Below are 19283 nucleotides of genomic sequence, written 5' to 3'. Positions count from 1 at the left end.
AATTCTACTCTGCCATAGTCTACATTCTTTAAGCCTGGTTTAGGCTGTTTTTAAATTAACCTCCCATCAACATCTCATTTACAGCATGGTCAAACCATGCCAGCTGTTCAACTCAGAAAAGTTTATGATGCTAAATGACTAGTGCAGAAATATCAATAAGGTTCTATTATTTCTATTTAAAGGGTGAAGTCTGTAGCTGTCCCCGGATATGTACAAATATGTGATATTTGACTGCATTGCAAACTGTGTACAGATGTAATGGCACATTGGACAGCTAAAATCTTGTAAAAGCAGCTTTCTCTGGAATTATTAGACTCTTACCAGATGAAGTAAGCAGCAGAGTTATGCTGATGTGGAAGGCAGAGTAAGGAAAAGTGAAGTCTGTTTCAGTGAATTGTGCACAACTCTTTCTTTTCTCTTTTAACATTCAGCTCTACCACACAAGGGAAGTTGTTAAAAAAACTTCACCTTTTTGTGTGTACTACTTAAAACATACACTGTTGATAACACAGCATTCTGAAGGACTTCCTTGTTCAATCCTGCTTCCAATTCACAAGGCCAAAGGTAAAAAATGTTTACTCATAATCTTCACAAAAGAATGTCTCTCTGAAAGGTTTGCCACATCTACAGCAGAGGTAACTCAAAGGTGAGTGTCACAGCCTCAGACATCACTAGATACCAGTTAAAGGAGCTATGTTCTCCTTTCCACTACCCTGGATTTTATTTAGTGATTGAATACTAAAGAGGGAAAAAAAATAAAATGACATACTTTATCACATCTTCTTTAGGCCTAGAAGTCTTTGTAATAATTGATTATATGAACTTGGGTCTGAAACTGCACATGAATCCGCATGGTGACATGAAATCTTTTTCCATGCTAAGGCAAGGGCCATAAGAGTAAAGGATGGGTCAAACTTGCTTAAGGTAAATTGGCACCAAAATCATAACATTTCTTTGTGTTAGGTGATAAGGCATACCAAGAAGACTGAAAAAAAAATGGATGAGACTGGTGATGGCCAGCCAAGGGCAGCTTGGTACCAGGGACTGGGGAGCACAGAACACTTTTGGCTTACTGACATTACTGAAATGTTTGAAGAAAACAAGATAAGAAATCCGCCCCATCTGGTTTGCAAGATTTTGATGAACATACGGAATATCCTGCTGGTAGGAAAGTGAGGTTTACAGCCATATGCTCAGCCAGTCTCTGGGATGACTATTGCAGGCCAGCAGTATGCCGAGAATGGATGATGTGTACTTATATTTCTCATGATGCTGTACGACAGACATAGTGACCCAGCTGAGCTTCATCTGTGAGGTCTCATAAGGAAAAGGGGTGGGAAGAGGATATTCTTGTGTCACTGTTTCTGTTGAGCTCATTGGCGTGGGGAACTCAAGTCTGAGGTTCGTGGTGGTTTTTGTTTTTTTAATCTAAAATTGTGATAAGGTTGTGCCAAGACAATAAAAACCTGGAGCTGCAATATATTAAGATATTTTCAGGTAGCTGCTGACAATTAAAATGTGATTAAGTTATTAAAAATATCTAGTAATTATCATTCTTAGCTATCCATCCATGAATATGTACAGCCATGTTTTAACCTGTTAATTATATATATATTTTTTACTAATTCAAACTATTGGTAAAAGGCCAGTAGTCAAAAAAAAAAAGGCAAAAGTATATTAAAATTTTTATTTGTTAGTGTTGAAAATAATATTTTTAGTGCTTTCTTGAGTTCATCAAGGGTAGAACTAGAATTATAAAGACATAATAATTTGCTGTCTGTGTCGAACCCACATAATCTTCAAATAAACTGCTCGTGCAGTATCACTCCAAGAACATATTATTTCACAGCCGTAGCAAGGCCAAAGATACACTGAGCTTGAACAGATGGGATTGTGTTTGTAATGCATTATTAGGCAGAGCCTTTTCAAGGAGCCCGAGACATTTCAATGGAACTTGAGGACAAATTAGTCATGGCCAGCAAGGCTCTCGAGCACCAGCACAAGACGTCTGATAAGTAGCTTAAGGTTTAACAACTACCTCAGAGAATTCCGGAGCATTACACAGGGTACTCGTCTTCTGAGCCATTGCATCTTAAAGAAAAATGGAAGTAAAGCAAGCAAATCTCTCTGTTATTCATTATTTACCTGTTGTCCTAACCCTTGATATTTTATAGAACAGTAAAGTCTCTTGACCTCTCTCACAAGGTGAATTATGTTCGAGATGAGGCAGAGGAAAACTGCCATCTTCTGTGTACAAGTCTGTTTACAAATGCAACAACACACATAAACCTCCAGTTCCCATCTCTGAAGAGCGTAGTTTTCTTTCCCTCTTGGTCTTGACCGAAAGGTCTTTTATGACAAAATCTTTTCATGCCAAGATTAGGTAATTTGCTGTAGAGAAACCATAACAGTTTGTGCATATTGACAGGGAACTTGAGCACAGTAACACTTGGGGGCTTTATTTAACTTCCTTCCCCTTTAATATCAACAGAGTAGCCAACTTCTCCACTATCTTCTGTAAGAGGGGAATTCAGAGGAAACCAGATTTTAGACAGCAAAGGTAAAAGCTCAGAATCCCTTTTTCTGACTTAATAGAATTTTCTTAGTTCCTGTAGCAAATAAACTGTGCTCGTTGTGTCAGTAAGTACCTTACAGTAGAATGAAAGGCTGCTTATTTTAACTTTTATATAAAGACTAAACTCTAAATCCTGGTTTCTCCCATTCTGAACTTATGACTAAAGGGCAGGCTGTACTCTTACAGAAAGGTGGCAAAGTAGTGAAAAATTTTCTGGAGAAACTGATGTTATGACATTAGGCTGAGTAGCTGAAATGAAAATACTTAAAGGAAACAAGAAAAAAGAGCAAGATACAGATAAGAGAAAAGGAAGGTAGATCCTTGTCCTAAGGATATTTAGCTTATAAAACTCTCACTGGTGCATGGAACATACTGGCCAGTTACAAAGAACCACTAGCACCCCACATGGAAGGTCAGATTTTTCTACCTCATTGAGTTCTTCTTCATCACTAATTTTTTGTTTCATATTTATGGTTTGTTTGGGGGTTTCTGACATGGATTTAAAACAAAGACATAAGGAATCATTGTGCATTACAGGGACTGCAGTTCTAATCTAGATGGACTTGTCTAACCTGGACTATTTAGATGAAAACAATTTTTTGGGATAGTAAACTTCTCTTAACTGTATTTGACAACAGATGGATGACTATTTGCATTATGCCTTTTGGATTCACAGATTCTCCCCAGAAAGGAGAATTTCAGCTGTTGTCTAAAGCATCTGCATGTGGCAGCATTCCTTCAAGAAGGCAGAGGACTTTTACATCCATCATAGAACTACAGGAAAAATCACCAACATGATAAAAAGTGGATGAGTATATTTCTCCAAAATGTGTCTGTAATTTCAGAAATTCTTGCCATGTCTCATAAACCTTTAAGAAATACATCATTTATTTTAAGTCCCATGGAATATCATCTAACATAATAATAAAACACACGCAGACAAACTCAGAATCCAACAGAACTCTAATTCACTACAGATTTTTTCAGTATAATTATGTTTTATAGCATTAGCTCTGCATCTTTTGGAAATAATTTTCTTGCAGGGATTTATTGGTTTTCTTTTCCCTTACAAACAAAAAATAACTTGTTTTGGAAATGGAGCAGTATTACCTTCTAGCTGTTCTCTAATAGATAAAAAGGAACAAAGTGAAAGTGGTGAAATGAAAGAAAGTAGAAATGTATGTAAATTCCATCTTTTTGGAATGGCTGATCATGGGAATCATTAAAAGTAAGATTAGATTCTTATGGGAGGCATTTCAGGCACCATGTTTCAAAAAGCCGGGCTGGGAGCAGTTAATAAGCACTGACTGTCTGAGGTTCTTCAGAAAGTCTGCAGCACTTGAAACTGTGTCAGACACTGCAGACAGAGCCTGTCCAATGTAATTCTCTCAGCTCAGCTTTGAATACTCTGACCTTAGCTTTGCTGGGACGAACACTCCCAGAGGGCTTAGAAGACTGTTAAGGGAAAGATCAAAGACAAATTTCTTCTTCCTGGTTGCTGTAGCATCTATGACCAATTCTAGTGACTTGTCTCTTGCAATGGGCAGCCCCTTGTGAAGTCCTGTGCTTTCATGCTGACTTCTGTGTAGACATCAGCTTTGGGTTTATGTCTTCAATAGCAGCTCTGAGGGACTACTGTGGAATGGTAATTTCTAACCAATAGACCTTATGAATTTTTCTTAATGTTTTCTGTAACTTCTAGCACTAAAAACCAGCATTACGTGAGGAAGGAAGTTATTCCAAAAACAAACGGTTATTGTTATTTGCGTCTGTTTGAGGAAAACATACTCCAGGGGAAACATAATTCAAGAATTTTTCATTACCTTTAAAAGAAATGAGAGCTATATCATGAAAAGTTGAAAAAGGGCACTGTCTCCCTTAGCTACCCTAGAAAGCTTATACAACAAGAGTGCTTGAGGCTCTCTTACTCAAGGCTATAACTCTGTCACCCTGCGAAGGCTCAGCAAAGAAGAAAGAACAGCAAGGGAAGCAGCAGTCCCATACCAGAGTCCTGCTACAGGACTAGAGGGCACAGTCTTTTGGAACCCATTATATCCCACACTTCTGAACCTCCTTCTACTACCACAGAAGATCCATATCACAAGGGAAAGCTCCAGGCTTCCCATTTCTCAGCTTCCTCATTCCTGTTGCAGGCCTCCCCGCAGCATTTCCCAGTTTTTTCTATCCCCACATATCAGCCTTCCACCCTGCGACGTCTCAGACACGTCTGCATTCAGCAAGTCTCACCTCCATCCTACTCCCTCTCACAGGGATGTACTGGATCCTTTTTGGGATACTGGCTTTGTCTTATTAAAACACAGGGCCCAAAACCTCAGTAAGACAGGCCTGACATGCCTTGTTCCTCACAAATTCAGGTATCTTTTATTCATTTTCACAGTGTCTTCTAAATCTGTCTTTATCTTCACATTCTTAAACATTACTTTCATGATTATTTATTCCATGACTTACGCAGTGAATAAAATTACTCAGATTTAGAACACCCTAGTCACTCTAAGGCACGGACTGTGCTCACTCTTCCCCTATCACCCCTAAACTCCCAGGGAGAACAGCTCTGTGATTGCTCCATAGATTAGCAGATCCGTGGTTTTTCAGTCACTCCACACCACCAGTGGACTGCAGGGCAAAGGTGGCTTCTGGCATGAACATGCGGGGTTAGTTGGCATTGAACTCCTCATTAATTAAAACCAGCTTGCAAGTCAATGCCTAGAACAAGTTCAGGGATCAGGAAAATAATTAATTAGCCTCTTACCAAAAACTAATACATGCCCCCAGAAAAAAAAAAAAAAGCTCCAGACTCAGGTCGGTTTGTATTTGGACATGATCTTTTCTGTTGTTTTGGGCTTTATTTTTTCAGTTGAATGCAAGAAGAAATAATTAGATTTAGAAAAACTGCTACTTCTATGTCTCTTTGTATTGCACCAAGGAAGTGGGAATGAGCAGCAATTCCAGACCCACCAATTCAACTTTCCACTCCAGACAATCTAAATCTATGGGGAAGCGACTCTCACAGGCATGGTACATTCCTGCTCCAAAGGACAAAGCTCTTCATTCTCAGGTAATTCAGAGTGCAGTCTGTTATTGACAGCTGAGCTTAAGGAGGGCAGAGATTAGGGTATGAAAGGGATTTTTTCTGATGTATTTTTTAATAAAATAATTGGTGGTTAAGCAAGACAGTGCATCACTAGACTTGTAATCAGCCAGCAAAATTCACTCATTGATTGCTGCATGCAGCAGTAAAAGACAAGATTTTAATATAGGTAGATACCATCTCAAAAAGCAAATGTTTCCACTACAGCCAGCAGTGCCCTGTTCCTTCCTGGAAAACTGTGCAGGTAGATAATTACAACCCAATCAAAAGCCTCAGACAGGCATTAAAAATAGTTTTCCTTTGCCACTTAGCATTCAGCTGAATGCCTCAGGATGATAGTCCTGCACCAAGATAGGTATATCTGCATTTTTGTCTTCACAAGCTATCAAATGAAGTTACATTTACATCTATTCCCCTTATTCATTCCTGTGAAGTCATCATAACGACTTGTGTCGTGAATTTGTTCCCTTCAGAAACTCACTGTGTGATACAATTTTCTCTGTATTGTGAGGATGGAGGAGAGAGAAAAAACCTGAAGTTTTAGTGAGTAATCTTACTCAGATATAGGAAAAAAAAGGTGCCAAGAAAAAAATACTTTCCAAAAGAAACTACTTTTTATAATACAAAGAAGAAGAGGGGAAAAAAAAGATGGGTTAAGGAAAGATTTTTTTTAAATTCTAAAAATTCCTTTTTTACAATTAATGAAGAGGAAATAATCAGCCACAAAAGGAAATCACCTCTCTTTTTTGTGATATGTCCTAATTTAACTGTTAGCAACCTGATCTAGTATACCTGGCTATTAATATACATGTTGTTGTGAATGATTGTGCTAAATTTTCTGCCCACAGACCTTTTTCTAACACAGGTGAATGGAGAATTTGAGAACAGAAGCCACTTATACAGAAATAGTAGCTGGATGACAGTAATGGCTACGTTATAACACCAGTAATAATTCAAGGTACATCATGTTCATGTTCTCTGTGTTACTCTGGACAACGAATGCATCAAGAAAATATAATCTCATCACTTGAGAATTTGTATCAGGTTAAAGGCTGAATTTAACCATCTCGGGTACCTGATTAGGTGTGAGGTTATGAGAAGTGAATATCAAAACTATGTATTTGAAATCAAAGTCCACAACATAATAACAAAGAACTGATTTGGAACATTTTAACTATTTTCTAGAGGAAAACACAGCTTAATCAAAAATTAAAAGCAACACTTTGGGTAAAAGAACTCTTTTATTCAAAATGTTTGTTTAGATGGAGAGAAAAGGGAATGAATCTAAACAGCCTCAAATTAATCACAGATCTGTTACTCTATTTTTCTCCATTTCTCTGTGCTTATAAACAATATATTAAGAAGCACAACACATATTATTCCATTTCAAAGCATCTAAAATGAAAAATTTCTGTTTCAAAACTTTATGTATATCCAGCTGAATTCAGGATTAATTCTGAACAGGAGAAAAACAACATTCATAATCCTTCACAGAATTGGATTTTTCACTTACAGCAGAGTTTTCTGGTGAGGTCCATGTGTGAGAGGTGTTAGCAAAACTCTCAAGTCCTTGAAGTTGTACTCTGGTCTAAGGAGTGGAATAATCTGAAATAACAAAATAGGGAGGGGACTGAAAAAGAAGACATTCTTTTCACCTGCAAAGGATTGGGAAGAGACCAACAGGTTGCTAGAAATATCACTGAGCTTTGTCTTGTTTCACTGAAGATCCCCTAACTACAGCATTTGGCAAAAATTCAGGTAAATATTCAGGGTTTTCAGACCTGTCCTCATTCCAAGTCTTTCTGAGTGGAAGGTCCTGGGTCCCCTGGGTCCCGGTCTTCTTTGTTGAAGCAACAAAGCCATCATGCGGTCTTGTGGGAAAACAAACAACCCTTGAGGCTGAGTACAGAGTAAAAGCAGTGCTTGTGGTTTGTTTATTTTTTACTTCCAGGTGAACAGAGCAGGTAGAATGAGAAATGCACACTAAGAAGCCTGCAAGGTCAGTACAGAATTTGTTTTTTGCATAAAGAGGGGAGGGAAAGGACAGGACAGAAATGATGTCACAACTTCACCTTTCCTAGTAATCTGTTCCTCAGTTCCACTGGAACAAAAAATTTGAAGAAGCAGATGCCTGACACAACTGATGTGTCTGGAAGCTCTTCCATTTCTTCCATGTAGTGGTGGAAAAGCCCAGACACTTCTTCTGAAGGACATTGCTTTGGCATTACCTTTGTCATGTACAGTAAAACAGCACTGTTCAATGTGTGTTTGCCTTTCCCTGGAAGACTTATATGAGCGATTTATACAGCAAAGTAACAAATGCCTTCCAAGTCACTGGCTGTTCAGTACAAAAAAGTAAAAAACAAAAAACCAAACCCTTGTTTGCTTACTCTGAACATCTGAACCTATTTGAATTAAATCATAGGGATTTGCTGATTGAGATTCAAGTGCTGAAAGGCTAATTTGAACTCAGAGAAAATGTGGAGAAAAACAAATATGCAAAGTCAAAATCCACTACAGTCAATGACTATATTTACCTCAGTGAAGAATTTTCTTCTTAAACTATTGATTTTTGCCTTCTTCACCAAAATCAGTTCCCTTTTAAGTATAATTCAAAAGCTATGATCAAACATGACAAAGATCTTTATATTAACAACTGTAATAATTCAAAGATCTTGACTCAGGCAAAGCTTTAGAAAAATAAGGAAGAAAGGATCAAGTCATTATGATTTCTGTGTTACAGATAAAACTTGAAACAGCATTACAGGACAGCAATTACCACAGCCATGCAAAGAAATGAACTTACAAGTCTTGTGACTGTGACTCACGACCTGTTCTGAAATTAAGCCACAGATGGATTTAGTGATTTAAATGACACTGCTCTGTGGAACACCAGCTGCATTCAACCTTAGAGCTGAAGATATTACACTCTCCAGCTATCAGAGCAAAAAAGTCAAAGGGTATCATGAATAATAATAATAATAATAATAATAATTCTCGACTGAGATGTATTAATATAAATGTAACTTGTTACAATTTCAATTACCTGATGTGAAACAATGCATACTAAAGATGTATAAACTCTGTGTTTAGCTGCTGCAGAAATTTTAACAGTTACCAGCTGGCTGTTGTCCACTGCTTATAAATAAATGGATGGTTACTTGGCCAAAATACAGCTACTTTTTCTCTTTCTAGCAAAAACAAATTGAAGACAACAGTTTCAGTCTAACTCAGGACATGATTAAGATTACTACGTTTGTTCTATTTTTTAAATGTATTTAAACGCTAGTACCTGACCAAGAGGAAATTACCTGGATTATTTAACTGTTCTTTCAATTGTTATCACATCAAGTGCTGTCATAAGAAAAAACCTTTGTAGATGTACTGATGAAGACCCTAGAAATTATTTTAAAGCTCCACTCTGAAACATTTTTGATACAAGTTTATTATATGATACCATAACAATCTTTTCATTTCTATGTGTTAAATGTACTGTGTTATAAATGGCAAGCAGCTCGAGAATGGTTTTCAGGTCCTTTAGGTTCCTAGTTCTCTGGACTTGCTTCCCCTGAAGTTTTCTGTAATTCCTTTGGCGTGTCAGTGATTTGGCTCTATTTCTGATCATGGCTGTACTCAGCTAATTCTCATTATTATGTGACACACTATGTAATTCATTATTACTGAGAAGACCCATTCTCACCCAAAGTAGAAAACATTGTGACAGATTTTATCCTTCTTGGGGAAGGCATCAATGCTCACTTACTTGCAGAGTTTCTGGGAGAAGATTTTTTTAAAAATATTGTTCATTATTGATATTTTCAATATGCAATATGTTTCTATGTAAGATTTTCAGTCCTAGAAGAATTCTGGTGCCTTCGAAGACTTATTATGGGAAGACTTAAATGAATGTTGTTAGATTGGAACTGTAGGACAGTTGGGAGGTGCTTATTGTTTCTAGAAAAATAGAAAACCAATATTTCCTGAACTGAAGAATGTATTATTAGAATAACTTCAGACTCATCAGTTCATGTAATAAAAATCCAATTCTTATGTGTGTTTTAAGGATCATAATTGTTTACTTAAGCATATTCAACAACTCCAGTGCATAGTTAGGATACAATATATTGCTGTCTTCACCCTATAGCATACCATGAGGGGAAGTTGGTCCTTATGAGGTAGCACAAAAATGAGGACACATCACAAAGCCGTTTCGTGGTTTTGTCTTACTTTTGTACTCATGGAGATGAGTACAGCAGGTCAAAATTCCCTTTGTAGTGTTAAGTCTAATTTACAAAGTCTTGGCCAAGTATTCCTATTTGCAAGAAAGAAAAAGAGCAGAGGAAAAGGTCACGAGGAACAGAGTAAGAACAGTGATAGAAAGAATTACCACCATAAATTGACTTAAATGTGCTTCCAAGGGAAGCCCATTATTTCTGACTGATCTGACTTTTCAGAAGGACCTCTTGTCCTTCTTTAAGGCCCTAATGTGATGAAAACCTTACCAACTTATAAATTTTGCTAACAACCATTTGCACTTTATTTCTAGATTAAGTGTATCTTCAGATTCCAACCACTAAGTTATCATCCCTTTACCCCTTTCTATCACTCCTCATTTATGTTAAACTCATGTCTTACTTTCCTTCCAAATAACCCAAAGACATTGAGCTTTTTAATGTCTCATTTATAAGGTGCCTTTTCTGTATCTAAAATCACTGCTTTTGCTGAAGCTGTCCAAACTCACTGAACTTTTTAAATCACTTGCCTTCACTCCTCATAAATGCCAAAAACAGGAAAAAGAGCATCTTTTGCGGTGTACACAGATAAAATAGCATGCATTTACTCCAAATTAAAATATCTTTTCTTAACTAACCTTCAGTGATGCTCTGATGAGTTCCAGAAGGTTATTAAGATGGCTAGAAAAAAAAAAGGAGAAATAGAAGAAACAATCACAAATTATGTTTCACTACATTATTGAAATATTAATGATTATTAGTCATAAAAGATATGCTGTTGTGGAGGTCAGAAAATATCTGCAAGCTAGTGTGTTTGGATATTTGGCAGTGGGAACTAGTTCCCATGGTAGGAGCACAGAGGACAGCTCAGCAGTGGAGCAGTCCCATCCTAATAGTTCTCTCAGGAGAGAATGCTTAGATGGGGAAAAAGAAACTGAAGATGTTGGTATGGGAGCAGAAAATAGCTGTAGCCTTGATGGAAAGTTATGTCCAGGTATCTAAGACCCCACAATCAAAAAGCGGAAGTGAAAGAAGCTGAGACTGTAAAGTTGTTTCCATAAAGAAAAATCGACTGATCTCTAACTGAGTGCTGGTAGGGAACAATTGCACTCCCAAAGAATTGTTCTTCTGGCAGCCACAGAGATACAAAGGAATGCAGGGATAAAATACAAGAAATACCTGAACCCCAGAACAGTAAATAGCGCTAACAACCAGATGCTCAGAGCACTTACTGGAAAGGAATACAGAAGGAGATTAAGAAACATACAGCCCTTTATCAGTGGATTTTTTGTAGGATTTATGTACTTGTGCACATTTGGACAGAGCATAAAATCTTGACAGGTGAGGATTAAAGAGTCCCTCAGGAAAATGTATTAACTGGGAAACATTCACTAAGCTTCTAAAGATCTAGTACTTACTGTAGAAAGGAATACTGATGTGTGCCTTAAACATGATCTAAAGTGAAATATTTGAAAGGATTTTATGAAGAAGTATCATTACCCGGTGCCTGAGGACAGCAAAGCTCTGAATCACCCTTTGGCAACATAACTGGTTCCTGAAGTCTTTTCATTTTGATCATCACTGAGATCCTATTCTTTTCCCAGGTGTTCTTCACTTGAGTACAAGGCAGTACTTCCAGCCTTCTTGTCCTGATTGTGGTGCTTTAAAACCAAGGTCCAGTAGGCAATTCAAGCAACAAGGTAATTTTGTTAAGAAATAACTAGGAAATCCCTTTATGCAAATTTCCTGTCTGGTTCTTTTATTTGCTCTACAGTCTTCAAGAGAAGAATGTAAATATTCCATATAATATTTAATCCACTGTCCTGAATCAGCTTGGATGTAACAAACTCCTTTCTTCCATGGACAGGCCTTCATTTACAGTGCATATAAAGGGAAAATGAACCACTGTGTCCCATGTTTTGACACCTTGTAGAAAGATTGCAGCAAGGAGCTGACTTAGACAAGACTAAGACAAAACAAAAAACATCCCAGAGCAAACCAAGAAGGGTCAAATGCAGAACAAAAAGGAACTTTATGATTCTTGGTCTGATTGTTTAGTAGCTCAACTGAACACAATTTGTCTTCCGATTTAGCAGGAGCACCTTTCATGGATTTGCTTCAAATGAAGATGAGCTGTACTACTTTTTTTCCTATGTTATTTTGGTTTCACTCTGGACCTACCTTTCTCCCATCCCCAGAAAGGGGATAGAAGAATGAAGGTCAAAAATTTCCTTGTGATACACAACGATGTTTTGCCAGAGATTCTCTCAAACTCTCACCAACTTCAGTTGCCATCTCTGGTCCATCTGGACATTTCATTTTGCCTGCTGTTGGTGTCAGAGGGATTTTCATTTGTCAGATGATCACAGCTGCTTCCTCCTGCCTTCCAGAGCTGTCACTGCCTCGTTGCATTAAGGTTCAAAGACAAGGAAAAGGAATGGAGCAGGCTTTGCTACTCTCCATAAAGTGCTTATCTCTTGCTGTGCTGTGAATAAAGGAGCTCATTTTGAAATTAGTCACTGTAGCACAAGAAAAGAGGCTCTTGAAAGCTTTGAAAGTGAGTAAAGAAATAAACAAGGCAGGGCCCAGCTGGAGGTCTGAGCACCAACCATTCTCCAGGAGGATCACTGCACTTAATCTGGACAAATAGTGCCTACAGATTAGGGGACACATGCTTCTATGGAAGTGCTTTGAAATGTTCATTTTAAACATGAGCCCTAAACAAAATTCTAAGTTTCATCACCCCTGAGATTAGTACAATACCTCAGCCAGTATGACTATGTGAGAGCACTGCAGGAGCTCTGCTCGAGCCCAGCACAATGTTGGTGATCAACAGACCCAGTCCCTCACAGATGCAAACTGGCCAGAGACTGGTAAACAAGTGATCTGTGGCCATAGCAAGGAGCAAATCAATAGGTTTGAAGCCCTATGGAAATATCAGCCCTCTGTCTTTTGAGAAAACAAAGGATACTTCAAAGAGAAAATAAGTGGTAATGTACAGATATTTTTTTTTCTCAGGGAGTGCCAATCAGTTCAAGCTGTACTTTTTCAGTGCATAAAGTTTTTCAGTGCTCATTCAAAAATAAATCTTAAAAGCTGAATAATTTCATTGCAACCATAAGAGTACAAGGTTGGAGTTGTTTCATAGCAATGAGAAATTGTGCTTACACTGCAGGCTCCAGGGAGAGGGCAGTTGGTGTTAATTTATTGCCACATGAAATGCAGAACAACTCATGAAAGTTACCCCTTGCTAGGTGAAAAAAAGGCCAATGGAAAGCACCTCACATATCCCTGCTAAACAGTATTTGGAAATTGCTGACCTGTCCCAGGACAGTTACCCCTGAGCAGATCCCACCAAATTTAGAGAAAAGTTAAAGAGGAAACCAAGAAAAATTAATAGAAGGCAAGAAAAGCATCAGCAGTTAAAAGCAAGGCCAAGGCAATAAATATACTTCTTTCTATATCAAGCATGTAAAGTACTGAAGTGAAACTCATTTGTGTTCATTGACTTCAATGAGTTTTTCATCAGCCACTCACTGCAAACATGGTTTAAAATGACAAGGAAATCATAGAAGCAGTGACATTATGTAAATGTGTTCAGGGACAGAATATGGCTTGTAAATATCTTGTGTGGCCTCTGATAAATACTTAATTCAATTAAGAAGCTGAGTAAGCATGGACTGTATGTATAAATTATAAATAGTCTTCCAGAAAATTTGACAGTGATGATGTGACCCTGGCAACACTGAAAGCAAGGCCGTATTAGATGCTATTCACAGGCAGTCTCATATTGGGGATCAGGGGTATAAATCTGTGTAGGTTCCCTGACATCTAGAGAATGAGGCTGATTAACACTGGCTGAAGACTTGACCCATGGTAACAAGTATTCACAGTAGACCCTCCTGGTCACACACTTCTTCCAACAGCATCAGCAGCAAAATTGAAGCTTTACAGGGGGATATCATTATACTTGGAGTGCTAAAAATCTTCCTTAGTGACAGAGTAGGAAATGAACACCTGACATGTTCCTGACTTTTTTTATGCCTTTCTTATTGGTCTTTTACAAAAATGTAGAGTGGCAAAAATTACTTCTGACAGATAATTCATCAGGGCCTGAAAGCCAGGACCTTGGTTCACAAAACTACACTGAAATTAACTAAATTACACTGGCAGATGTGACAAAAGGATCTGCTGTAAAGTTTAGTATCAAAGCTGCTTGCAGAAAAGGTCTACTAAGTATGTAATAATAGAATGAGGAAGAGGAAAAAACCAAAGTAATAAATCATAACATAAACAGTGCTCCATCTTACAACCCTGAAGGAGTTGAAAGATCTTTAACTCCATTTGCTTAATTTTTAAAAGGCAACTTATTAAGTGGACAGTCTGGCTCAACAAAGATTTTTTTGCTTTGGTTTTGGATGACTTTAATTTTACTAGATAAAGCACTTGCATACAAATATACAAGATAAAGGACATGAAATCCAGTTGCTTGGCTGCATTCATATGTTTTATAAATTGTGTGTCTAACAATCACATTTCTTAGACCCACAGTTTCTAATGGGAGGCTGTCTCATATCACTTCTAGGTGGTTGCAATTCTCTCATTTTATTCCTGATCCATTTATGGTCAATTGTTCCAGCCTCTCTGTGCCTGAAATTACTCATCTTGGGTTTATCCCTGGCAGAGAATACTCAGATCCCTTCTCAGACTTTGTATTGACAGAGCACAATAAAATCTCCCTCGTCTTGATTCATCCTCTCAGACTTCTTTGTATCTGTTCTGAGGCACTGTGGCTCCCAACCAAATGGTGTTCAAGGAAACCACACAGATTTTCTCTCCAGCTGTCACCTTCACTTGAAGCCACCTGAACAAGTAGCAAAAGTTATGTTCATTAATCCCTCTGTGCTTGACCCTGTGCTTTGCTCCATTAATTTTCAGCTAAATTTTTGTTATTTCTGTCATCCAGTTGTTCTGGTGTGGTATTTCATCTTTCTGTGTACTGGCAGCTTCAACTTTGTGAGATCAACAAATTTATTTCAAGTGCTTCTGTACTTTGTGACAAGTTTATTAATGGGAGTATTAAGCAAGGCCTGTGCTTGAGGAATTCAATGCTAATCACCCTTCAGTCCAGCAGTTTCCTTTCGAGATGAATTGTTTCTCTTTCAGCCATGACTGATTTCTCTTTTCCATTTTAGCTAGTTTTAGTAACTATCTTTGTGTCACTGTTGCACACACCTGACTGAATTACAGAGAATTAGACTTAAAAAATTCAGTTACCTAAAGTTTATCAGAGGAAAAAGTTGACTTCTTTTTGATAAATCTTTACTGCCTTCACTCACTGGCTTTTAATTTCTAAAAATTGTTCTGTTAAATTTTTGTGCAAGCACAGTCTCTTTTTTTATTTTTGTTTTTCAGAATGTAGGACCCATTCCCATACCTACACTCGTAGAGTCAAGTTCCTGTTTTGCAATTGTTTGTCAGAGAGCACTTTCATTTATTTTCTTTTAATTTTTTAGTGCCTTGCCTGTTCATCGAGGTCCAGAATGGACTCATTTACAAGTCAGAAATCCCAATACAGACCCTACGACATATCTTCATGCAACACAGTGACAAGGAAATGCACTTGCCTCACTGGAACACTGGCTCATCCCTTACCTGCAAACACAGTTGCATCAGCTCTGGCTTGCTGTGTTCCTTCTTCAGGATTTTTGCTAGGAAACTGCACTTGGAAAAGCAGAGCAACATTTTACACTCCACAGAACCACAGACGTGGATGTGTAAAGACTGGGCAAAACCTAGCTCAGTACTGGTTCTAAGCTGGCACAGGTCACGATTTCCCCAAACTTCCAGATAACCAAAACTGTCAGAGATGCTGAACAGTAAAAACTGAGGTATTGCCATTCACTTCAGGGAATGGAAGCAAAAATCTGTGATGGGCACAACTACACAGGCATTCTGTTCTCTTGCTTCTTATGAACCCATACAGTGCTACCTGCCTAAAATGCCACTGCCTACTTCCCCACATAATTTACACATAATGCAACTTAACAGGGAAAAAGGTTTTCTTTCACATCTGACCAATTGTACTAATGCAGCTGAAATAAATATGTTGGAACATTAATAGAATCAAGTAAAATAATGCATCATTTTCTGAACTAGGGGGTATACTCTGCATATCAACAGGGCTCCATCTCACTGCTGCCAAGGGGATTTCAACATTATATTTGCTATAGCAACCCCTGAAGATGCTCTTTCTGCCAGTGAAAGTTAGTTCTGTGCTTAGAATAATAATTTCTTAGTAAAACTAAAACAGTACAGGAGACTAACATCTTAGGTAAGAGCTAAGAACAAATTAGACTGCAAAACAGAGGTGAAATAGAGCTATTAGTTCAGGATCTCATCCAGCCAACAGAGTGTTGCACTGTTTACTAACAAGATACAAGCTGAAAGTCATGCTGAAAGTTTTCAAAATTATGAAAATCCTTCCTCAAGACGAACTGTACAGCTATTATAGAAAGCTCCTTGCTCTATTACTGAACTCTTCTACACAGTATCTTTTGCAATAATTGTTCTCCAGCATCACAACATCTCTGGAAAAGAAACCCTTTACCTTCACTGCACAGCTGCATAACTGGAGTGCTGACTCCCAAGAGTAATTCAGTCATGCAAACACTCTGTGACTCTAAGAAGGATGAATCGATTGCACAGTCAGCTTGCAAACTAAGAAATTCTTTATCATCTCATGGTTTTGGATCATTTCTTGTAGAAATGGTTCATTCATCTATACCACTGTTCAAGTTTAGGACCAAAAATTATAAATAACGTTGCATTTTAAAGAGGATCACACAAAAACTTCTGGAAATGTTCTAGTCACAAGAATGGCAGGAGACAGGCCAGTTTCAAGCTATTTTGCAGAAGTATTTCAGCAAGCCTCAGTTTAGAACCAAGAAATACAGATTTAAACAAGAATCAATATGATCCTGACAGTTTAAATGTAAAAGAGCTGAGTCCTGGAAGGAATTTGCCGTCTCCATCTGTCTGCATTGCTGGTCTTGTACAAGGAGGACCAGCTCTGAGAGGGAGGGTGCCTAAGTGCTCTGTGTTTCTACAAGAAGCAGAAGGCAAACCTGGAAAACAACTGTTTTATGTAATTCCAGTGGTAATTGCACAACAAGTCTTATTACTGCAAGGTTACTCTAATTAATCTAATAATTTTATAGTAGGTCTGATTATGACAAGAATTATTATAAGAGCTGCAGTAATGTGGCAGATCAGTGTTGCACTGCATACTAAAGAAGGAAAACATACAGATTTTGTGATGAGGCAGAAAGGAAAAAGTCACAGCCCTGTGACATTTCTGTCAGATTGCCACTGGGAGCAAGGCCTGCTGGCCAAAGGTATTGGCAATAATGCCACTTGTCACCCTGGTCCCACACTTAATCTGGTGAGATGGGAACCTGATTAGGAAACCAATCTGTCTGAAAACTGTCGGGGAAAAAAGTCTCCTGGATGAGGCTGAGGATTCACCAACAAGCAGGAAAGGAGGAAAATGCTTGGACTGCAACTACTGTGCAAGGTATGTTCCTATGGCTTTACCCCAAAGAGATCCTGTGCGGGGAAGAGGCAGGAATTCATCTGAATGTCTCAGTATGACTGGACCACAGCTGCCAGGGAAATTAAAAACCCCATAATGAAATCATTTGCAAATTTTTCCTTCTAAAGCAGCACATCAAAGTTTGTAAATTGAAGAGAAGGAAAAGACTGGTATGAAAATCACAAGGCATAAACTTATCTGACACCTAGAGAGTCAGATGTAGTTTTTAAACCATTAATGAATTTGCCCTTTCTTTGTCACCCCTCTTACAGCCTCTTTTACCTCCTGTTTTTACATTTCAGGTGCAGCTTTAATATTCCTTTCAACACAACAGGAATGAAAGAGGGAAGCTGTGCCCCAGGCAGCAAAGCCAGGAAAAGCATGTTCTCTTAAGGGCATTAAAATGGATATTGTTGGGTGTCACTTTTTTTTTTTTTTTTATATTCATTATCATGCATTTCTTCTGTTAGATCCTCTGAAGTAATTGCCTAAAATCAAGGCCCATTGAATAGACATTTTAAAGCAGGAATTAAGCCTATAATACTTGAGGTATAAAACATCATAAATCTAAACAGAGGACAGAGGGGAAAGGAAAGTATTAGGTCTCATACTTCAGTGCCAGAACTGGAGACAGAAATCCTGTTCCTGAAGTGCCAGTGCATTCCACTGCTCACTACTGGGAAAACCACTAGTGGTTCATGCAAGCAGGGACTGCTACTTGTGGTAACACTTTAGGAATATTTGAGTTGACATTCAAAGGACAGCATTTATCATGGTTGATAACAGTTTCTTACCTATGATATCAGATATTGAGACATAATAATATTGAAAGTATACAAACATTTGTGAGAAAGCAATATTGAGAAAATGTTGATTTCAGGGTAGCCAACACTTTCAGCTCTCTCCCTTCTGGGAACTGAAAATGTTTCAAATAGAAAAGACTAAATCAAGTCCATTCACTTCATGTTATCATTTTTTAGATATAAATTACCCTTTTTATTATATTTTATACTGATATAATTTTACCATATCCTAGATTATTCTGCAGTAGCTCGCAGATTTTGCTAGCATTTCCATTTAGTATATTTCTTCTTAGCAATTAAAATGGCTTTTTAAAAAGCTTTTAACAGATCTCCAAACATGCAGATTTTGGGTCAATGTCACATGTGCTTTCACAAGGTAAGTTATAATTGCTGTTAGCCCTGCAGCTGTTAGCAAGCTCCGGTCAGCAATGAGGTTTTGACCTTTGGAAAAAGTCCAGTTCAAATTCAGCTTACATGGGCAAAAGAGCATCCGTGTTTGTCATGCATTTCTTTTAGAAATGCTAAGCAAATACATCCCGGAATAATATGACCTGTGGTAATATAGATTTTCTTTCGAACCATAAAGGACAAACATGTATGGGAACATTTTGTCAGTTCCATAGAAAGTAACAAATGTTCTTCAAGTGTTTGCTCGCAGTCCTGGAGAAGCTTTAATCAATAAGGATCTGAGCTCCTACAATACCATGTTATTTCTGATGCAGAACCAGGCAATGGTGCCTTTGATATAAAATATCATGTTTACTATGCCTTTTTTATGCAGGGAAATATTGAGTCTGTCCATTACAAGAGACCAAGCAGAGAGAAGAGGTTACTGTGTGCATGACTTTTGATAACAGAATGCACACATAGACCCTTATCCAGGGAATAAGGGAAAAGCTGTTATTCTTTGCCTGTGTTGTGGGGAAGCACAAGATGAGCTGGGAGGAAGACTATGAGAAGTCTTTGAAAT

The sequence above is a fragment of the Chamaea fasciata genome, unplaced genomic scaffold, assembly GCF_029207755.1.
Source record: "Chamaea fasciata isolate MVZ Bird 193981 ecotype frontalis unplaced genomic scaffold, bChaFas1.0.hap1 SCAF_9, whole genome shotgun sequence".
NCBI classification, from domain to species: domain Eukaryota; kingdom Metazoa; phylum Chordata; class Aves; order Passeriformes; family Sylviidae; genus Chamaea; species Chamaea fasciata.
The sequence above is the reverse complement of the archived record's forward strand: the minus strand, read 5'-3'. Positions refer to the sequence as shown.